The sequence below is a fragment of the Mesocricetus auratus genome, unplaced genomic scaffold, assembly GCF_017639785.1.
Source record: "Mesocricetus auratus isolate SY011 unplaced genomic scaffold, BCM_Maur_2.0 Super-Scaffold_100006, whole genome shotgun sequence".
Taxonomy (NCBI): Eukaryota; Metazoa; Chordata; class Mammalia; order Rodentia; family Cricetidae; genus Mesocricetus; species Mesocricetus auratus.
The window spans coordinates 38,056,599-38,080,149 of NW_024429190.1; positions in this window are offsets into that span (position 1 = coordinate 38,056,599).

Sequence of the window (23,551 nt, forward strand, 5' to 3'; positions counted from 1 at the left end):
GGTATGGTTACAAGGAATGCCGGTTGATTTTGGTGGCTGAGATATTTTGATATGTTGAGGAAATAATGTTGGAAAAGAAGGCCAATGTGATTCCTTGGGGATGGGGTAAAAGAGGAAAGAGAGGCCATAGCAGGTTTCCTACTACAGACCTGGGAATGAGAATTCAGAAGATTGAATCTCAAGAGCATTTGTAGAAGAGGTTCAGGTCTTCCTTCAGCCTACTTGTTGCCCTAGTAGGAACATACCTTGGGTTACCAGTAAGTGACTACTGGATCAGAGATCTGGGACAAAGACACAATGGGGGAAGTAAGGTTAGGTGGGGAAGATCTGTGAGATCCACTGGAGATGGGAGTAGGGGGAGGGGCTTGGAATGCTGCCACAGGTATTCTGCTGAGAGGTGGGGATTAGACTGGGAGATTGGGTTTGTGGGAACCAGAGAGAGTGAAGAAAGTGTATAGGCAGCCTACCTGGTTTTCTGGCATGCCTGACCTGTGTTTTAGTAAGGGATGCCTACTGGAGATGGGGAATGTGATACACTGTTGGATGTGTGGGGAGACTGTTTGCAAGGGGTGGTCAGTGCACCATTGCAGACATGATCATTCAGGGAAGAAGCTGCACCAGGTGATCTCTACAGTTCAAGGAGAAGATGTATGGATTGTGTTTGGCAGGACAGAAAGAGGAGCTAGTGAAATTTTGCTAAGGATGAGATCAATAATTAATTTAGAGGACAAAGTACAATATATTATTTAAACATCATGGGTATGAATTAGTCATCAAAAATTTGTTTTCAAACTGAAGTTTTTACTCACTTCTATAAAATACGCATGGCCAAGAAACTTCATTACATAATTGTTTTATCCACCCCTAAGGACACATAGTGATACTATATTTTTATGTAATTAGTTGGTATTCAATAATTTCAAATTGATTAAATTATTTATATGTATGTATGCATACATGTTTGAGAGTAGTATACCTGTCTGTGCAGGTTTATAAATGCGCACATGTGTACATTTTGGTTGTGGATGCCAGTGGTCAGCTGTATGTGTATCACCTTAGGTGTCCGTCCCTGTGATTTTGTTGAAACACAGTAGAGTCATCATCCTGGAGTTGATCAGTTTGGCTAGCCTGGTAAGTACTGAGGTTCAAAGATCTGTCTGTCTTTACCTTTCTTGTACTGTGATCAGAAGCATAGACAATCATGGTGATCTTATGAATGTGTATGTATATGGGGGGTGCATGCATATGTGCAGGAAAGTATCATTGGAGCTTGATGCCAAATCACCTGTGATTTCAACAGATTCTGTCAATTAACTTCACTCACAGTTTAAGCTGTATTTCCTAGCCAAAACTCAAGGGTCAATCTGTCTTTGTTTCTCATTGTTGGAAAATACAGACATGTGCATCCACACCAAACTTTTACATGAGAGTTAGATCCAAACACAAGTCTTCATGCTCATGCAGTAAGCACTTGACCTTCTGAGCTATCTTCACTGCCCATCTTCACTTTTTCTTAAAACATTGATTTGGGGTTGGAAATAGGTTATCATCATAGTGTTGCAAGTACTATAACAACTGAGCCATCATCACCACCCAGGTCATAGGCCAACTTTGCATCTAATTAATAGTACCATTTATTTACTATCCTATCTTATAAAATGTGTTGCAAACTTTCCTCCACAAAACTAAATTCTAAAATTCTGTTTTGAGAATAGTAACATAGAAAAAATATATAATCAGACTTACCCCGTTATTTACAGAATGATAAAGCTATACATTGTTGACAAATTAAAATGACAAGCTCTTGGCAAAGACATTTCTAAATGAAGGGACTACATAAAGAAGGCTGATTTTTCTACTCTATATTTCTTTTTTACTTTTGCATCTTAGATTGAAGCATTCACCAAGGTCATGGCTTGGCATATATGGTATAAGGTTCACTCTAGCCTTTAATCATACATTCCAAGATTAGAGAAAAGATAACATAAGTGTTGGCAAATTGATATGTTTACAGAGCTAATAATGTGAGAACTTGTATAAGAACAGATATCTTTGTGCCCACAGTACTTAAAATTTGTTACTTAATAAGTAAACATGGAAAAATATAAAATATTTTGTATTAAAATAATGTTATAACCATAAATTATTATGTTATGGCATGTACATTGAGTTTAAGATATACATGCCATATTCAAGGATATATTATTCCTGATAAGCATGTTGTAAATATTTTTAAATATTCTTAAGATTAATTTATTCACATTTTAAATTTTCAATTGAAAGAAAAATAACTTCTTCAAATACACTTGACAGCTTTATATAATTTAAATTTTTTTGTTTTTTTTAATTTAAATTAGAAACAAGCTTGTTTTATATGTCAATTCCAGTTCCCTCTCCCTCCCCTCCTACCCTGTTCCCCACCAACCCCCTATCCCATCCCTTTTCTGCTCCCCAGGGAGGGTGAGGCTTTCCATGTAGGATTTATAAAGTCTGTCATATCATTTGGAGCAGGGCCTAGACCCTCCCAATTTGTGTCTAGGCTGACAGAGTATCCTTCTATGTGGAGTGGGCTGCCAAATTCCATTTGTGTACTAGGGATAAAAAACTTAATAAGACAAAAGCATGATAGTTATAATAAGCTGTATTAAAGAATGTAAGGCAAACCCATTCTTTTTTCAGGAAAAATATATATTGAAATGTAAAATGCTCTGTGGTTAAGCTTTGGACATGCATGGGTGTTAGTCAAAGTGCAGATTAATTTTATTTTCGAAGAGATGATAAGCATGGTGTGAGCACATTAGAGAAAATAAATAGCCTAATGCTTTTACAGTTCTTAAACTTCATTCTCAGCCTTTAGGTGTTTATGTTTTGAGTACTAGCTGTATTTCTGAAATGCACCTTCTGGAAATTCCATCAAGAACCACATCTGTGAGGCTATAATATATGTTCATTGACAGCAGAGATTTTTATGAGATTCATGAAGGTTTAGGAATTTAGCACAAAAGTGGCTGTGATGGGAGAAATGTACTCTTCATAAGTGAACACTCCAAGTCCATAGGGCAGTACATCACAGCAGATCAATAGCCAGCATGATGTACTGTCTCATGGCAAACTTCCTTTCTGAGTACAAAACATAATAGATCAATAGCAAACTAATTCCAAGCATAAAGTAGCTGGCATCTAATTGCATGTGAATTATTTTCATTGAATATTTTTGTCTGATATTTCAGCTCACTTTAAACACTCACTAGGCTGCAAATACATCTTATAGGTACAACTCTTGACCGATATTTTAAGGCTGCTTCTAAGATCAATTCCTAGCACCAAAAGTCAATCAATCAATCACTCAATCAACCATCAGTCGATCAGTACACATAACTAAAATGGCAGAGCCATGACATTTAGGTAGGTAATGGAATACTTTAAGTGATCTACTCTCCACAGAATCGTCCTTTTGTCTGTTATTTTTACTGGGAGTTTCTTTCATCACACTTGTGAAAAACATTTTCTTATTAATATGTAGCGAATATAAACTCAAGTCAGTCTAACTGATTTTTAATTAGTTTTATCATTAGTACTTAGGAATCATCACTTTAAGTGTAGGATCAGTTTGGAGTGACATGGATACAAATATAAATTAGCCAGACAACAGCATTGTAACTTCTTCTAAATGAAGAAGCCTCATGTGGAAAGCCAAAGTGAGACTGTATAGGAGTCACAGTGAAGCAACCTCCAGTATTTACCATGAGCGGAAGGGTGTGTGCAGCTGATAGAGTTGTCCTAATTGTAGGATACTTTTAAAAAGAACAAACATGTCAGTTAAAATTACGAAGAATGTAAAATTAGTTCTAGTAGTATCCTGTGGACATTATGGGTGGAGGGTGAAACGGGACACTGAGAGGAGGGTCAGCAAGCAGGCCATAGTTTAGGAAATGCTAATTATTTTCATCAGAAGCTCCACAAGATTAAGGGATTAGCATTTCAATGGTCTCAGAGAGTGTGACTTTATAATTTCCATAGCTAGAAAAGATGAGATCAATCACACTTTAGAAGTAAATATGTCATGACCTTTATAGTCAGAAACAGACTGTTTTTAATTACTATGCAATTGGACATCTGCTATCTAGATTCCATCCTCTCCTTCCAAATCTGGAAATCTTTCTACCGTTTGAGTCTTACTGAGAGTAGAAGTCACCTCTCAATGTATTATCTTACTGAACTAGGTTTTCTTTATAGGATAAGCTTACGTCTATCCAAAACAACTAGAAACCCATATAGAATGTATATTCAGTAACTAGTGACAAAAGATTAAGGTCAATGAAAAAACTCTGTCTTGGTGTATGTGTTTGTAGTGGCAATATGCAGTTTCTAGGGATTCCTTGCAGCTTGATAGTGCCAGATTTGGTGCATGAGGCAATAGCATTTTTAAACAGATGGTTTTCAGATGGCTTATTAACCACAGGTTTTACCTTTATAGTATGTTTTTTGGCTCCTCATTTTTTTCCTACTTGGTTATGTGACATATTGCAAATGTTTCTAATGTATTACTTTACAGTAAAAACCCAACAATGGACTATATCTACATTATAATTAAATACAATGGATTTTCTGGTCTATCTTTTAAAGGAATTGGTCACGGACATATTAGATATTTGTATGGGAAGGTATAATAAATGTAAATACTCACATCTATGAACATGAACTGCATACTTAGCTTCATAGCTTAATATGTATCCTATATAAGGAAAAATCACTGGGAGGCAACATGGAAAGACACCCATTAGGCTTATAGGTTTGACTAAGATCTTGCATTTAATGCTACATAAAAATGCATCTCAAATTTTAGTTAATGATAAATACCCAAATTATTGAACAAGAGTATAGATGATTAAAACTCAACTTCATTAAATTCTGTGAGATTAACTCAATCTTACATTTCTACATAAAATATATACTTAAATAACTCTTGGTTTAACTTTAAATAAGTGACCTGGTAAGACAATTAGGGAGACTTCAGTTCTATGACATTTCACAAATCTACTCCTTTATGCTGTTATTCAATACTGATTAAAATGCTAATATAGTTCTAAGCACTACAGATATGTCAATTAATATGAAAGATAAGAAGGAGCAAATACTGATCATGTTATAGTACTTGAGGGATAGTGGTGTTATGAATAGAACATAATTAGAAAATTTGAACATATGGACTTTACATGTTTTATAGGAAAGTCAAGCAAATGGTTGATTTTACCTGTTTGATTTAATCATTCATGCTTAACCAGAATAGAACAAGCTCTCTTTTAGAAGAGATGTGAAATGCAAACTGAGACCTCATTATAGGCCAGGAGCAGAGAGGAAAATTGAGGTGTTTAGAATGTGTTCTAATATCCAAAGAATGAGAAAGAACCCCACTTGATGAGGAGGTACACAACTCATATACAAAACTGCTAAGTGAGGATAGAATCTGAGCATGGTTTGAATGTAAACTGTCCCTCTGTCCTACAGGTCATTTCATTGAAATCTTGGTGCCTACACACTCACTCAGATTGGAGATGGGACAGAACTTTAAAATGGTAGGGCCAAGGCAAGGGAAGTAAAGATTTGGTTATGGTCTTTATGGAATATATCCTTGCCCATCTTTTGACAGAAGTTTCCTTGATCCACTGGATCATGTAATACACAGATACTGAATGCTTCTGCTATCTTGCATCCTCCTGTTGTCATTCCCTGATACCACCATGCCAATTTCCTGCAAAATTTGAATAATTTCTAGAAATGTTAGCATAGTAGCTATTAGTTATATTGGAAGACAACTGTTTTTTATATCATTTTTTATTTTAATTTTAAATAGCTTGTTTTACATGTCAATCCCAGTTCCCTCTCCTTCCCCTCCTCCCGCACTCCCCTTCCCCCCAGCCTCCCACCCTATTGCCAATTCCTATTTTAAGATAACGAATTAAATTTAAACAGTATTCTTTTTTTGTTTTTGTGTTTGTTTGTTTTTTATTTAAATTAGAAACCAGCTTGCTTTTCATGTCAGTCCCAGCTCCCTCTTCCTTCCCTCCTCCCCAGTCCCTCCCAGCCCTCCTGTAAGCATTTCGGGATGGGTCGGCACAGGATGGAATAGGAGTGGGTCAGGTATTCTGGCACTCGGGAGTCACAGAATACTGAGTGTTACACAGCTCAGGTGGAAAGGTATCCTGGAGCTCAGGAGCCAAGGACCACCACAGGTTACAGCTTACAGCCTTGCCTCAGAGAAAGGCTTCTCCGGTGTATCAGCTCCGCTCCAGCAGGACAGGGTCTTCCAGCTGGGGATGTTCGCCCCATGTAGCAGTTTTGCTTGGCAGGAGGTTTCTTGGATGAAGGTGCTACAGTTCAGCTCTGCTCCTGGAGAGCAGAGAGCGAAGAGAGGGGAGCGGCGGAGCAGAGCGTAACAACTCCTCTTTGCCAAGGGAAGTTTTCCCGGGCAAGTGTTACAGCCCTGCCTGCCCTGTTCTGCTCTGCCCAGGGTTGCCTCTGCTCCTTCGCTGCCACAAAAGAAGATCTTCACCCAAAGCTCATCCAAAGGTGTTTATTGGAAGGCAGCTGGACCAGTCACTCGCTGAACATACACAGGGCTTATATAGGGATTCTTGGGGGCGGGGAAGTTTTTCCAGGGTAGGGATTGGTCCAATTTCAGTGCTGAGCTCAGATTGGCTAGAGCTCTGCTCGAGGAATGGTTACTTTTCTGCACAGGAATAAGGTCAGATTTGGCTCTGTTTTCAGGGCCAAAGTGTGTTTCTTTCTCTGGTCCTTTTTAGCCATTTGGCTCCAATTTTAGGGCCAGGGTGCATATCTTTTACTGACTCAGATTTCAGGGACAAAGTGTATTCTTTTGGGACTGGTTTCAGGGTCAGGGTACATTTCTTTGGTTCTGGTTGTAGGGCCAAAGTGTATTTCTTTGGCTCTTCTCAGGGTGTGTTTCTTTGACTGGTCCCTTTTCCCTACACCTGCCAGCCCCCTCCATCCAATCCCCACTCCATTTCCCAGGGAAGGTGAGGCCCTCCATGGGGGATATCTATAGTCTGTCATTTTGTTCCCGAGCCTAGGCTGAGAGAGCATCCCTCATTGTGGGATGAGCACCCAAATTCCATTTGTATGCCAGGGATAAATACTAATCTGCTACCCAAGGCCTCATAGATTGCCTAGGCCTCCTCACTGACACCCACATTCAGGAGATCTGGATCAGTCACACACTGGCCTCCCAGCCATCAGTCTGGGGTCCAAGAGCTCCCCCTTGTTCAGGTCAGCTGTTTCAGTATTCTAAGAGATGTGGTCACCACTTACACAGTGTGTGCTCTGAATCAGGGTTGGACACAGATAAAAATACCCAAAAAGGGATTTCTAAAATTTAATGAGCAATTGTGCATTAAATAACTTCAGAGCATATGGAAACATTCATCCTTGGGGAAATATATTACAGGTATTACATTAATGACTAATGTTTCCAAAGAGAGCATTATTCATCTAGAAGACTAGTAAGAAAATGAAAACAAAAACAAACAAACAAACACACAAAAAACAAGCAAAAAAGGAAGAAAAGAAAAAAAAAGAAAATGAGTAAAACATAAAATAAAACATAAATATGAGGTAATTAGAAAGAAGATAAGATAAAATAGACTGGGAAGAAATAGAGCATGAAAAGGGAGAGATGGGTATAAATTAGAGCATATGCTGAATCTAGGGAGAGCATGAATAGAAGGAGAGGGATATTTTCCACATGTAACTAGGCAGGAATTAGAGGAGACAAAGAGAGAATGGGGTTAATTAGTATGCAGTAATACTTCTGTGAGAAGATTTTTCTGAGGTAAAATTACAGAACTGTGAGAGTGACAAACAAGAAAAATGGTGCACAGCCGGTGTGTGATACTCAGGACAGGCGCTGCAGGGGAATAATCATTTGAGGTGACAGCTCTCCACACTTGCCATTACACTGTACAACCAGCCCAGAACAACTTAATTGCCATCTTTTGGTTTGGGGTGTGTCAGAACGACAATGGGCTAGGCTATAGAGCAAAAGCTGACTGCACCACACTTCCACAAATCCTGTCTTTGAAAGTTATAGAGTGGTTCACAGAGTGGGAAGTTTAATGTTCCTTTCTGACAGATTAAAAAAAATTACCTTGCACCAAGTTAAATACATTCAACATGACAAAATTTTAATAGGAGGAAAATTTTCATGTATCTTTTATTTTTGAGTGTTCCTATAATGTGATTTTTATATATAAACTGACAATATAGGAAAGAAATTTGACAAAAGAATGTCACATTATCTCTAATTTTATATTTTAAAACATTTGCATTAAATTGTGACATCTTCATTGTGCTAAGCTTACATAAGTGATTAAAAGTTATAAAAGAATTCCTTGATGATTCACTCTAATACACAAGAAAAAAGAGCACATAAATTCTAATTAAAGAACTGAAACAACCAACAAGAAAATACTTTCATAACAGAACCAGGTTGTTCTAGAGAACAACATTAGAGAACATTTAAGAGCAGAAGGCCAGGTCTTTAAAACATGGGCAGTTAGAATAAAGCTAACCAAGGAACAGAGCCAAGGCAGTTTCCATCCCCGGCATTGTGTATCTCAGTCTAATATCTGGTCTCTGTCACAGAAGAATAGGTAAAAAGCATCCAACCTCAAAACGTTTTCATATGCCGGCATGTGTGTGTGTGTGTGTGTGTGTGTGTGTGTGTGTGTGTATGTGTGTGTGTGTGTGTGTGTGTGTGTATGTGTTTGTGTGCCAAGGGGTGTGCATGTGTGCTCACCTAGGAACATGAGCTTGGGATCATTTTCTATAAAATCTATATGATTATTTGATTAAGAATGGACAGTAATGTCCTTCCATGAAACCATTTATTTAATTTCAAGTTTTTTTTCCTACTCCCTTTTATTGAAAACAGATTCTTTTCTCATAAAATATGTACTGACTGGAGTCCTCCTCCCCATATTCTCCCTGGTTTCTCTCTACCTCTCCGACCATCAGATCTAGTCCATTTCCTTCTCTTGTTACAAAAGAATAGGATTCTGAGAAAGAACAAAATAAAATAAAAATGTTGTAATATGGAACAAATACCATCACATCAAAATTGGACAAGGGAAGCACACAGAAGGAAAAGAGCCAAAGAGACCCAATGTTGACATGCCAGAGTCTCATAGAAATACTAAACCGGAAGCTACAATGTATAATCAAAGGACCCCGTGCAGATCTGTGCAAGCCCTATGCTTGCTGCTTCAGACTCTGAGTTCACATGAACTTTGTTCATGTTGATAGAAGGGACTTCTCCCAGAGACCTCCACCTCCTTAGGATTTCAAATTCTTTCTGCTCCCTTTTCTGTGCAATCCTGAGAAACGCATGCACCAAACTAGGCACAAAACCTTTGACCTACCATGATGTCCTGCCTGAAATGCATGCTCATTGGCACAAAGCTCATGGGAGTAAATTAACAATGACTGATTTGATTTTAAAGTCCAGTCCATGACATGGAAGCCATCCCTGACACAGCTTTGGTGACAAATAATCAGAGACTACATATCTTAGAGACCCAGGGTAAAATCAAATTCTTCAGGGCTCAAAATTAAAAATGACTCCCAAGGTTATTCTGCTGTATTTATAGATTAGTAGCTTATCGAGTCATCAGGAGAAAAGCTTCCTCCTGCAGCAGGTGGGAACAAGTAGAAAGATCCATAGGCAGACATCAAATGGAGAGACCTTGAAAAACACAACTCTAAATGGGATGTGTCCATCAGATCTCTTCAACGGGAAACACGTGTTTTGTTTTATTTTGTTTTGTTTTTGTTTTTCTCTTTCTCTCTCATTGTTTTCTTATTCAAGACAGCATTTCTCTGTGTACCTTTGTAGACGGCACTGGCCTTGAACACACAGAGACCCTCTGCCTACCGGGAAGGCATGTGCCAGGACTGCCTGGATTTCGCTGGGAAACTCTTTTTTTTTAATTTTTTTTATTTAAATTAGAAACAAGGATGCTTCACATGTCAATCCCAGCTCCCTCTCCCTCCCCTCCTTCCATGCCCCCTACCAACATCCTAGGCCCTTCACCCAGTCCCCATTCTGCTCCCCAGGGAAGGTGAGGCCCTCCATGAGGGGTGTTCAGAGTCTGTCATTTCGTTCAGGGCAGGGACTAGGCCCTTCTCCAAATGTCCAGGCTGAGTGAGCATCCCTCACTGTGGGATGGGTGCCCAAAGTCCATTTGTATGCCAGAGATTAACACTGATCAACTACCCAAGCCCCATAGATTGCCTAGGCCTCCTCACTGACACACACATTCAGGGCATCTAGATCAGTTCCATTCTGACTTCCAAGCCATCACTCTGGGTTCCAAGAGCTCCCCCTTTTTCAGGTCAGCTGTTTCTGTCGGTTAAAAACATGCCCAGTTTGGACACTTTTGCTCATCATACCTCCCTCTCTGTCTCTGGGTTCCAGTAGTTCAGTTCAGTGTTTAGCTGTGAGTGTTTGCCTTTGCTTCCATCAGTCATTGGTTGAAGGTTCTAGGATGGTATATAAGGAAGTAGTGGACTGCATTATCAGGGAGGGGCATTTAAGGTAGTTTCTTCACTATTGTTTTTTTTTTTTTGCCAGTTGGTATCATCCTTGTAGATCTCTGGAAATCTCACTAGTGCCAGATCTCTCCTCAAACATATAATGACTCCCTCTATTATCGTATCTCTTGTCCTGGGAAACTCTTAAACATATAATGCATATGAATGTCACAGCTCCTGACTTGGTCAACATCTAAGGCCTTATCTTCATCTCCGGCACCCACTTCTGAATGCATTGCAGGAACCTACCTTGACACTTAGATCTTTGCATGGATTTTATCCACTCTTCTAGTTAAACTTATATGTTTCATTACCCATTATATATGAAATCTAATCAATAAGAGACTTTCTTTGGGAAAAAGCAAAGTGAATATATCACATATAGAGAAGATTCAGTAAACTTTACAGATCTACAAATGTGTTTTTGCATTAGGCTGATTTTGCAAATACACAAACACACACACACACACACACACACACACACACACAAATACAAACACGCACCTGCATGTTAGTAGGCAGAAACACTCCAAAAAGCTTATCATGACTGAGGAAGCCGTCTACTTCTCTCTACTTCTCAAATATTATATGTTGTGTCTCCTATCTCTTTAACAGTGCTGGCAATGAGATTAGGTTTTCAGTATCAATGTTAACCATCTTTATTACAAAATTATTTTCTATTTCAGCCAATGTGTGATTTCTCTGTCCCACTGACCAACTTCCTTTATTTGAAGGATTATTAACGTCCCATCTCTTTTCTTGTTTGTTTTTTAGAAATCTTTTAATCTTCAACACTCAAAGCATAAGAGCCCTTCTCTTTGAACTTTTATTTATCTCCACACAGAAAACAATGTGTCTATCATTATTCTCTCATTCTTACTAAACTAATTAATCATATTAATGTTTATTGCATATTTGAAAAAAAACATGAAAAACATGTACAATTCCTATTGTGGAACTCATCGAGATCAAGGTATATAATATTACAATTTAAAAAAATTAGCATACACCAAAGAAAAGAGATAAAATGTGGCTATTTTGAACAATATCAGTATCTGTGGTTGTGATTTTAGCAGGAAGTAGTGCAAAGAGTAACAACAAGCTTATTCATGTGCTTATGATATCAACAAAGCCAATACTATTGTGAAGTTGGAAGTAGTTGTATAATTTATTGATGAGAGGAAAAGCATGGCACAGAAATATAAAACTGAGAATGTGAGAGTGTGGGATTATTTTCATCCATTTAATAATTTAGGAGCTATTGAATGTTTTGACACTATTTGCTTTGGTCAGATTGTTGAAGAAAACTTGCATTTTTGTTCAACATATGGCAAAATCAAAAAATATTCTTCTAATATTCATCTGGATAGCACAACCAAAGACTCTCTTGATGTTATAATGTCTAATGCTTCTAATCCAACTCCAGTTACATTTCCAAGGTGTTTAAGTAAATCTAGTTTTATGGGTTATTTTAGTGTTATCTAAGCTGTTGTGTGAAATTTCTCATGACTAATAAGTGAAAAAAAACATTCATTTTTTTTAGGCAACAGTATTGTTTATAAACAGCATATTCATCTAGGGATGTTATCAGAGTTTGATTGTTCTTTTCTAGTTGGTTTTTAAAATCGTAGCCCTGCAGATAAGGAAAATATTTTGATAGTCTAGCAAAACATGGAGGGGAGCATAGTTTCTTATGTCTTTTAGCTTAATGGTGTTAGGAAAGGCTTTTGTCACTTGTGTGTTGTCTCACTTTTAATACAATTTTCTGAAAGAAAAGTCATTAGTTCTTACTTAATCTTTGGAAGGGGTAATTTCCTCAGATTCTAAAGTTCTTCTTCTTTCTTTGCTTCATTCCTTCTTTCTTTTCATCTTAGAAATTTGCTTTTCTCTTCATTTCTCCATCAATCTATGGGGCACTAAAGTATTGTTAGTAAGAAAAAGTCATGTATTAAAGTGCATTTATAGCCTGTAATAATGATTTTTCTAATATATGGGTGAATTACATTAGGAAATTTGTATAAACTATAATGGATGTTACAGCAACATTGAATTCTTATTTTCTTCATTCTTCCCTATACTAAGATTGCCATTTAGTTATGGAGTGTGTCAAAATAAATCTGAATTTCATAAACTAAAAAAGGTGCAAACAATAATAGAATTTATTAAGAAATTTCATTTTACATTCTATTTAGTAAAAAATAAGAAATTTCATTTTACAAAATATTTAGTGAAAATTAATTCATGACTGAAACAGAATGACTACCAACATTTGAGTAAAATTAGTAGAAAATGACTTACAAAATTTCAAACAAAAACTTCCAGATTAACCAGGAATTTCAAAGGGTAACTGTATTCTTTTATCATATGGGAATAAAGCAGACTCTGCAACTTCAAGTGATAAAATTTAACATCACCTATTTTGGAAAAAAATGGCTTCACATCACTATAGATGATGCGCTGATCATAATATGTGGTCAAAAATAAAATTCTTAAAAAGAAAACAAAGTAGAAGAAAAAAATAAGAAAACATAGTGCCCCCTCCCATGGTAAGCAATATGGTCATTTTCTTTGTTTTTTCTATTTATTATTTAAATTAGAAACAAGATTGTTTTACATGTCAATCCCATTTCCCTCTCTCCCCTGATACCCTGTTCCCCACTAACTCCCTAATCCATTACCTTCTGCTCCCCAGGGAGGCTTAGGTCTTCCATGGGTGCCATATCCTTTGGAGCAGGGCCTAGGCACTCCCCATGTGTCTAGGCTGAAAGAATATCCCTCTATGTGGAATGGTGGGAATACAACTCTTACAGCCACTTTGGAAATCATTATGGAGATTCCTCAGTAAAATGGGAATCAGTCAACCACAAGGTCCAGCAATTCCACTTTTAGGAATATATCCAAAATAAGCATATTCATACAACAAGTACATATGTTCAACTCTGTTCATAGCAGCATTATTTGTAATAGCCAGAACATGGAAGCAACCTAGATGCCCCTCAACTGAAGAATGGATGGAGAAAATGGGGAACATTTACACAATGGAGCACTACTCAGTGGATAAAAACAACGGAGTCTTGAAATTTGCAGGCAAATGGATAGAACTAGCCGAAACCATTCTAAACGACTTAGCTCAGTAACAAACAAACAAACAAAATATGGTATGTGCTTACTCATATATGGATTTTAGACATAGAACAAAAGATTTACCAGGCTAAAATCCACACTACCAGAGAAGCTAAAACACAAGGAGGATCCTAAGAGAGACATACATGGTTTCCCAGAGAAGGGAAAGGGACAAGATCTGAGCAAATTGGGAGGATGAGGGGAGGTGAGAAGGAGCTAGGAGAAAGAAAACGGGAGAAGATGAGGGTAGAGGAGGACATGAGAGAGCAGGAAGGTTGAGTTGGTGGAAGAACAGAGGAGAGCACGATAAAAGATACCATAATAGAGGGAGTCATTATAGGTTTAAAGAGAAATCTGGCACCAGGGAAATGTCCAGAGATCTACAAGGATGGTACCAACTAACAATCTAAGCAATAGTAGAGAGACAACCTTAAATACCTTCCCCTGATAACGAGATTGATTACTACCTTATGTGTCATCCTAGAGCCTTGATCCAGCAGCTGATGGAAGTAGAAGCAGACACACACAGCTAAACACTAAACTTAACTCTGGAATCCAGTTGTAGAGAAGGGTCAAGACCAGACTGATGAAACCAACAGAAACTGTTGACATGAATAAGGGGGAGCTCATAAACTCCAGACTGATAGCTGGGAAACCAGCATAGAGCTGATCCAGTCCCCCTGAATGTGGGAGTCAGTGAGGAGGCCTCAGCAGTCTATGGGGCCTCTGGTAGTAGAGGCATAATCTTAATGAGTATGAGCCATCACATAATAGCAACACAAATGACATTGCAGGAAAAAAATTGTCTTGAACTCTGATTTCTACTCCACATGCTACCCTGTCTCTCCATACACATATATCTATTCATCCAGCCAGCTATTCATTAATCTTTCTCTACATCTCTCCTTCTTACTTCCTATGTACACACATGTATGTATGTTAGGCTAGAAAATTATTCTTTACTGAGGAAATTCAAAGATGTAGCAGTCACATTTTAGTTTGTGTTATGAAACATTTGCTAATGCATTAAAGGCTGAGGTGTTAGAGAGTTAATTCTTTATTTTATTTATTTATTTATTTATTTTTGGTTTTATGAGACAGGGTTTCTCTGTATTGTTTTGGAAGCTGTCGGTCCAGCCCAGCCTCGAACTCACAGAGATCTGCCTGCCTCTGCCTCCCGAGTGCTGGGATTAAAGGCATGTGCCACCACCGCCCGGCTAGAGAATTAATTATATATTGAATAATTTTATTGTTTTAATATTTAAGTTCTTGATTGCATAAATTTAATTGAAAATGATTGTGAACTCTATGACAAAATAAATTACTGCCCATCTTTGGCCTTGTCATTACTACTAGCAACTAACTCTCCCCTTGCTTTCCTTTGCATCCAGATGTCTAGAATATTTGTTGATGACTGTACACAAGAGCATGTTGCCTCTTTGAAAACACTGTAGTAGTTTATAAGCATTGTCAGTCCACAAAACTGTCTCTGCCATCATCACTTGTGGAATTGAATGCCATGTCTATATTTACATGTTAATATTTAGGATAACTTCTTTTATAATAACCTCATTTACCTCCTGTCTCTGGCTCTGTCTGTCTCTCTCATTATTCTTTGATAATTTTACACAGTATACATTTTATTTAAATTAAAGCCATCTTACTCATGCCAGTCTCCTCTCCGTTCCATCATCTCAGTCTCCCCACCATCCTCCTATCCCACACAGGCCCATGCTTCCTCAGGGAGGGTGAGGCCTACACAGTATATATTTTATTTTTAAATTTAAATTAGAAGCAAGGCTGCTTCACAAGTCAATCCCTGCTCCCTCTCCCTTCCATCCTCCCAAGCCCTCTCACCAACCCCCTGACCTCCCTCCCCCAATCCCTACTCATTTCCCCAGGGAGGATGAGATCCACCATGGGGGCTATCCATAGTCTGTCTCTGTCATTTCATCCAGGGAAGGGCCTAGGCCCTCCCCCAGGAGTCCAGGCTGAGAGAGCATCTCTCATTGTGGGATGGGCAACCAAAGTCCATTGTATGCCAGGGATAAATACTGATCTACTACCCAAGACCCAGTGATTACTTAGGCCTCTTCACTGCCACCCACATTTTTATCACATTCTTTTCTACTTGTAGTTTTTATTTGCCCATTCCATAAACAATGTAAGACAAGCCTTTTGTCTTTGTCTACATAATTTCTACAAATATTTTGGGAAAATTTTCTCACATATCTGTATGAATGTCCCATATCTATCTTCAGTTTGAGGCATTCACATATCTGTCAGCAATCTTAACCTGTTAAAATATGAAATTTTCCAGTTTAAAAGATCAACACACAGCTTGATGCTTAATCTCCAAATCTGCTTGCCTTCCTGTCTTTATTGTCTATATAAGTAGCATCTGCATTACAGGAAGTACGTGGGTTCATAACGATTCTGCTGTTTTTCAGTCATCAATATTTAATAAATGAGAGATCCTACTAGGATTCACTAGTCTACTTTTCATCAAGTTTTAATTAATTGCTGTATATTACAATTATATCTTTAGAATGCCACAAAGGAGCCAAGCAGTGTTGGCAAATGGGTTTATTTCCAGCAGTCGGAAGGCAGGGGTAGAGGAAGGCACAGGTGAACATCTGTGAGTTCAAGGCCAACCTAGTCTACAAAGTGAGTTCAAGGGCAGCCAGCACAATTACACAGAGAAATGGTGTCTCCAAAAAACAAAAATAAACAATAACAAGAAAAATAATGTAACAAATGGAAAAATATCTTCTGCATTAAAACCCTTAATACTAGACCAAGTAATTTATAGTTTATTTTTAATAATCATATATATTTTATCTGACTCCTACTGGTAAGTTTCAGTGCTGCACCACTGATATTTAGATGAATATAATTTTCACTTAATTATTCCATCCTCATTTTTGCTACCAGTTTCTCTTAAAGTACATTATAAACTTCTGTGCAAAGCATCATTCTCATGATCTCTGTAATATAACTCTTCATTGGCTTTGGAAATACTTACACCATCTGATCTCTGCTTGTTGCATCTCATTTTCAAATGTTCAATATTTGAACATTATTTCTTTGCATTAGTAATTCTCTCTGTCTCAAGGTTCTTCTGGTAGTTTTCCCCTCAAAAATATACTTCAGAAGCTGACCCTAGGGAAATCCAAAAAGGGCTTTTCAGACACACCTCTGTATTTTCATTTGATTTTAGTTAATATAGGTTGGGTATAATAGTTACTTTGTGTATCTGTCTTTCCAACAGGTAGTCTGCAGGTACGTGTGTGTGTGTGCGTGTGTTTGTGTGTTTGTGTGTGTGTGTGTGTGTGTGTGTGTGTGTGTGTGTGTGTATCATCATTCTCATCGGGTTCTGCCTCACTACTTGAAACTTTGTACCATATGTATGCATGTACATATGTATGTGTGTGCATATATATTTTTTTCTGTCTGTATTCACAGATGTTTTTCTTCACAGAACATGTTGGATGTACCCATGTACAACAAATAACTGTTTTTATATTTACTAGTAGTTGACTGTTAGCCTTTCTTCTTTTACCATTAGGCGTCCATTAAGCCTTATAAATTAATTACCATTATTTTAGTGAATTTGTCAGTCATAACAATCAGTGGGGAGTCATAGTATCTTCTGGAGAAACACAATGAATTTCAGCAGACAAAACTACTCAGTAATAGTATTTAGTAACAGTGTAGTATGCATATATAAAAGAACAAGATGATTAATTAGATTTTACTTCAAAATGTTCTAATATATTTTTAAACATATCTAAATTTCACGTTAATTTTTACAGTCATATATTGTGTATTGTCTATACTCATTTACTTATAACACAAATACATGCATCTCTGAAAAAAATCCTCATTTTCGTTGATATGTCTATGACAGCAGTTTCCTATCACTATTTCCTATAGTGGAAAAATGTTTAAAGATAGATTTATTGATTATTTTGACAATCAATTTAATTTTTTAAAATTATATGGATGATGTCATTAAACTGTTGTATTTGAAATGTATCACTCAAAAAGATCAGCTGAAAAGACTATTTTAACATCAGAAAAGCTTATTTTTCTAATGTCTCAGAAGTTTGAGAACTAAAAGACATCAACATCCATTTGATGAGGATTTCACATTGTATCATTATATGACACATAATACTATACAGATATCAACTGTATGCAGATCATTGTATCATTTTACAAGGATACCCAAGATCACTGGAAGAACATCTCAACATTGGAGTATCTTTCCCAACTTTCTTTTAGTTAACCATATATAATATTGTACAAGAGAATGGGCTCAGGGTTCAAATGTTGATTTATTCTGGGAGCAAACTACCAGACCTCTAGATGACTTATCCTGCCACCCATAGCTGTGGTTTCTTCTCTGCAAGACCTGTTTTTTAATAATAGTAAAGCTTGCTTTACCAGTTTATTTATGGTAAATGAATCTCAGTTGTTTGAGGGATAAATTAATGTACCAGAATCTCTAGTTTCAGTTGTTCTGAAGATAGTGTGTGTGTGCCAAGTAAGATGGCACATGCATTTAATCCTAAGAACTGAGACACAGAGGTAGTAGATGAGTTATTCAGGTCATCTATGGCTAGGAAAACGAAAATCACTCACTTTGAGCCTCACTGGGGCCACTGTAGACCTTGTCTCAAAAATAAATATCCGTTAGGTTTCTTATGATACAGTAGAGAATGATGGATACAATGATTAAAAAGTGACAGCTTTGACTCTCAAAATCATTTCTGGTCATGTTCTCTATAGGATATTTTATACTAACTTTTCAACATTTTCCTATGTCATGAGCATTTTCTGTGTTTATAATGATTTAGGATATATTTACTCCAACGTAAAAAAATCCTCCTCCTTCATGAAATATTTTATACACTGGAATTACAATTGAAGTTTTGCACAGAAATATTTCTGCAGTATACTGACACTGACACATACAATATAAATTTGAAAGTTATCACACTCTGAGATGTCCAGATGTTTCAGAGTATCCAGATATTCTACATAAAAAAACACCTTTGTCTGAGTTTTAAAATTTACATTCTCAGCTAGATGTTTTGGAAAGCAAGATTGTCACATTAGTTATTAGAGTCAGTCATAGTGAATGATTTATTCTAAGCTTTTTCATTATTGAAAATCAACAACACTCTACATTATAGAAATTCTAGATGTACTGGAATCTTATGGAATTTTTGGTCTGTGAAAATCAAGTTCCTGTAACTTTGTATTTGTGTAATGGAACTAGCTATATCCATGTTTATATTATAGGAATTCAATAAAGTAGAAGTTTATGTTTAATCACTCAATTATAACTCATTTAAAATTGTATGTGCTTATTTTCTTGTGATAACAGGTATATTAGTGAATTAGATTCTGGTAAGTTTGTATTATAAAAATAGAAAAATAAAGTCACTTTAATGTTTTATATTTTACTGCCCATATTAATTCAGGGCTCCAGTTATTGTGTAATATAATGAGTACACCACCATTAATTTTGATATGTAATAAATGCTAATTTGTAAAAAACACCAGATCAAGCACAGATTATGAGTGTCTATAGTGCTACATTGCTAGTTGTTCAATCATAGATCTGAATACAGACATATATATGTATATATATATATATTCATACTTAGATAATTTTATATAGTTACTTCAGTAATATAAACAAGAATTTGCAGTTTACAGTCTGTAGTAGTAAAAAGAGCTCATGATCTAGTTTGATGTTAGCATATATCAACATTAACAATAAATAACATTTATGTGGCTCAGCACACTTTTCCAGATGTTTAATATATATTACTTAGTGTATTTTTAGAATTCAAATCTACTGCAACATTGTCAATTTTCTTATTTCACTTTTAGAAAATAAGAATATAAATAATAGAGCCAGGTGTAGTGGTACATGCCTTAATTCAAATTATCAGGAGGCAAAGGGTGGTAGGTCTCTGTAAGTTTGAAGCCATCCTGGTCTACAAAGACTGTTGCAGGACACCCAGGGAAGTTACACAATGAACTGTCCTGAAAAACCAACCCCACCCCAAAAAAACTAATTACTAAAATTTTTTACATAGCTTAGGAACCAGTTTCAGTTGACAGCAAGTGCTGTCAAAGGATGGTTTCTGTGGTAGCTTAACAAGAAGTTTCTATGGGACTTATTAATCAGCTGCCATAAACTGTAGGAAGAGAATATCTAGTCTTGGTGCTGGTGAAATAAATGAGCAATGAGCTCTCTCTCTCTCTCTCTCTCTCTCTCTCTCTCTCTCTCTCTCTCTCTCTCTCTCTCTCTCTCTCTCTCTCTCTGTCTCTCTGTCTGTCTGTCTGTCTCTCTCCCTCTCCTCCCTCCTTTCTCATCTATGAAACTCAGGGTGCCACACATAGGATGTAAGCACTGCCAGTGTGTGTGTGTGTGTGTGTGTGTGTGTGTGTGTGTGTGTGTGTGTGTATGTGTGTGTGTGTGTGTGTGTGTGTGTGTGTGTGTGATTTGGCTGTTAATATTAGTAATTGAGATTAGAATAAAAATTTGAATATTCCTCAACCACACTTCCAAGGTGGGATGGAATTCTGGCTAATTGTTCCAATTAAAACTTACATTTCATAATTTGTAGTTTTTAATAATTGTTCCTCATATACTACAACCTGAGTTGTTTCTACTTCCTCTGTTTCTGAATGCACCTACCCTCTCCTCCATATCTATTCCACTCCAGTTTTCCTTTAGAAAAGAGCAGGCCTTCCAGAGATGTATCTACAGAATGTGCCATAACTTATAATAAGACTAGACACAAACTTTCATATCAAGGTTGGTCTAGGCAACCTAGTAGGAAGAAAAGGGTCCTGAAAGCAAGGAAGAATCAGAGACAACCCCACTCCCACTCTTAGGAGTCCCACAGAAACACCAAGCCTTACAACCATTACTTATATGCAGATGAACTGCTTAGACCTGTCCAGGCTCCTAGACTGTTACTTTGTTCTCTGTCAGCCCCTATGAGCCATGCTTAGTTCATTCTTTTGATTCATATAATCCTTACTTCTCCTCTCCACAGGAAGCCCCAATCTCTGCCTAATGTTTGACTGTGGGTCTGCTCCATTCAGTTTCTGGATAAATCCTCTCTCATGTGTGTTGGTGTAGGCTCTGGATTATGAGTCCATGACATTAGTACAATATCATTAAAATCATTTCACTGATTTTTTTTCCAGTTCTTTGGTTCTACCTTTGTTGTATGGGATATCCAGACTTTGGTTCCTGGCAATCCATCAGTATCAGGCATGGGCTCCCTCTCCTAGTTTGGACCTCATATTGGACCAGTCATCCCTGAAATCAATGTGGGGGTGATCCTAGTGAACTCTTAGTAATGGGGGATATGGAGGCAGAACCAGCCATCTTCTGTAACCAGACATGACTTTCAATGGTGGGACTGGAATATCAATCCAGCCATAAAACCTTCCAAAATTTTTAATGGAGTTCAAATTTCAGATTTTGTTCCCCAATAGTGGCCTAAAATGTGTTTTTCTGGTAAACTGGAAATACATACATAGCTAGGAAATCTGTTTGTGAGTGGTATCAAATAGGTGAACCTAAATAAAAGAGCAATGGCAAAGTAGAAATCAACAAGTTAACTTTAGAAAATTTTTGCTTATTTCTTCCACTTGTAAGCATTTCATAAATGTTGGTTTGCTAAATAAAGCTGCTGCTAACACTCTAAGGGTGCTTCCTCTGATAATGCAACAACACATTTTGCATCTCCTACTGTGGAAGATTGCAAGCTGAATGCAGTATGTCCTATAGAAACTGAGGACTACCCAAACAAGGCTAAACACAGAACCATGTTTAGATTAAGCAAAAAACTATGCCACTGATGCCACTCACATGCCATATATGAAGAATGAGGCATCTGTGTAAATTAAATGTGACCATATACATATGATTTACCCTAAATGACTGAAACACTTTCTTGCAAAGTAGCAATTCAATTTTCAACATCAATATCAAAACAGAAATGAAAAAGTTATTTAATGTGTTATAAATCATTTAGATGGGTGTTTTGTTAACATAAACATTTTCTGGACTGGTTTTGTAAGTTAAATTAGTGATCACACAGGCTTAATTGCCACATCATCACAGTAAATCTCTCAAAGCCAATACCATCTGTCCAGTCATGAGCACTTGTGAATTTACTGGTCATTCTTTACCTGTCATTGTTCCACACTCACGCTGCTTAGCATCTGCCCCAAGTTAAACATGTCCTATACAACCGCTGTTGGGAGTACTGTAAGTTGTGTGCAAAGAATTTGTAGAAAAATAAATAATAACACATCCCAAATATAGCTTTAGATATCATTGAACACATGTTGAGCTAAAAAGAGTGTGTTAATATGAAGAAACAGATACTGTAACTTGTGGATTTCAATTGGCTGATTTTTCTATTCCTTGTTTGCTTGAAGAATGCTTTTTAAAAATGTAGATTTTTCACTATATAATTTATAACAACAATGTTGTAAAATTACAAAATAGAAGACTGAAAGTAAGTGTAAATTCAAGTTCAGTTTTTTCTAAAATTATATAGAAAAAAATCAAAATTAATTTTGTGTATATCCATTTTCCTTGCCATTATGTCACAAGAAGTTGTTGTGAATTATTTTTGAAGTGAAATATCTTCTTGGAACTTTAATAGAGTACTTCCCCTGTCAATGTGTTGGTTCAGTAGCCTTTATCATTTAATAATTTCCCATTAGCCATGGAAAATTTCCTGAAAGAATATAAAGATAAAAGATATGTCTTTGTGAAGTACCAAAGTGATATTTATAATAGTAATTAAAAGATCATCAAGTATAAAGACAATGTCTGTTTGTTTTCTGAAAAGTTACAGGAGTAGCTGAATTGTGAGATTAGCATGAAATCATTAGTTACAACAAACTAATCTGTGTGTAAATGAGAAATACAATTCTGGGCTGGAGTGTGGCTTGCCCAGATTTCAGGAGGCTGTGGGTTAGATCCTGAGCCAAACAAAATACAATAATGAAACAGAAAAAAAGGTAAATCGGAATGAGGAGTCTGAGTGATAAAGGCACATGATCAGGTATAATTCCAGGAACCAGAATTAAGACCTCAATTCCATTTGTTACATTTAAGTTTTCATTTATTGTTCCAAGATCACATTATAAAGATGATAATTTTTCAAGTGTCTTTGGGAACCATGATATATATGGCTAAATAAATATTGTTATGCAATGCTTCAAAAAGGCAATTTTGTGTTCTTTTTTCCTGAAAGCTAAAAATTATAGAGATAATTTTAATGCCTCACTACTTGGTCTGGCCTGGTCATGAACTGGACATTTTTCTGGCTTTAGATACCAATGTGCTGGGCTTAGAAGTTTGTGTCAGCATAATGTCTCACTTCATCTTGATGTAGCATTAAATAAAATTAACCTGAGGATCATTATGCAAAATTCTTGGTCTTTATTCTTTAAGAATGTGTTGATACAATAAAAACAGCAGTCTAAGAAGAATGGAACGAAGACAATATTAGATACCAAATTGTAGCAAGAACTAGAAAACGAAGCAAGCAAAACAAAACTTTTCTTACTTGTAAATGATGAAAGTTAGGTTGGGTACACAGAATACTTGGTTTTGCTACAGTAATTTTTATTACTTCTAATAATAAGTACTGAGTGGTTAAAAACATGTTTCAGGCTGACAAAAATAAATAAATAAATTACTTTGAAAATGTATGCAAATTTTGAAAGCAGAAACTTATTCCAAAAATGTTGATCATGTACA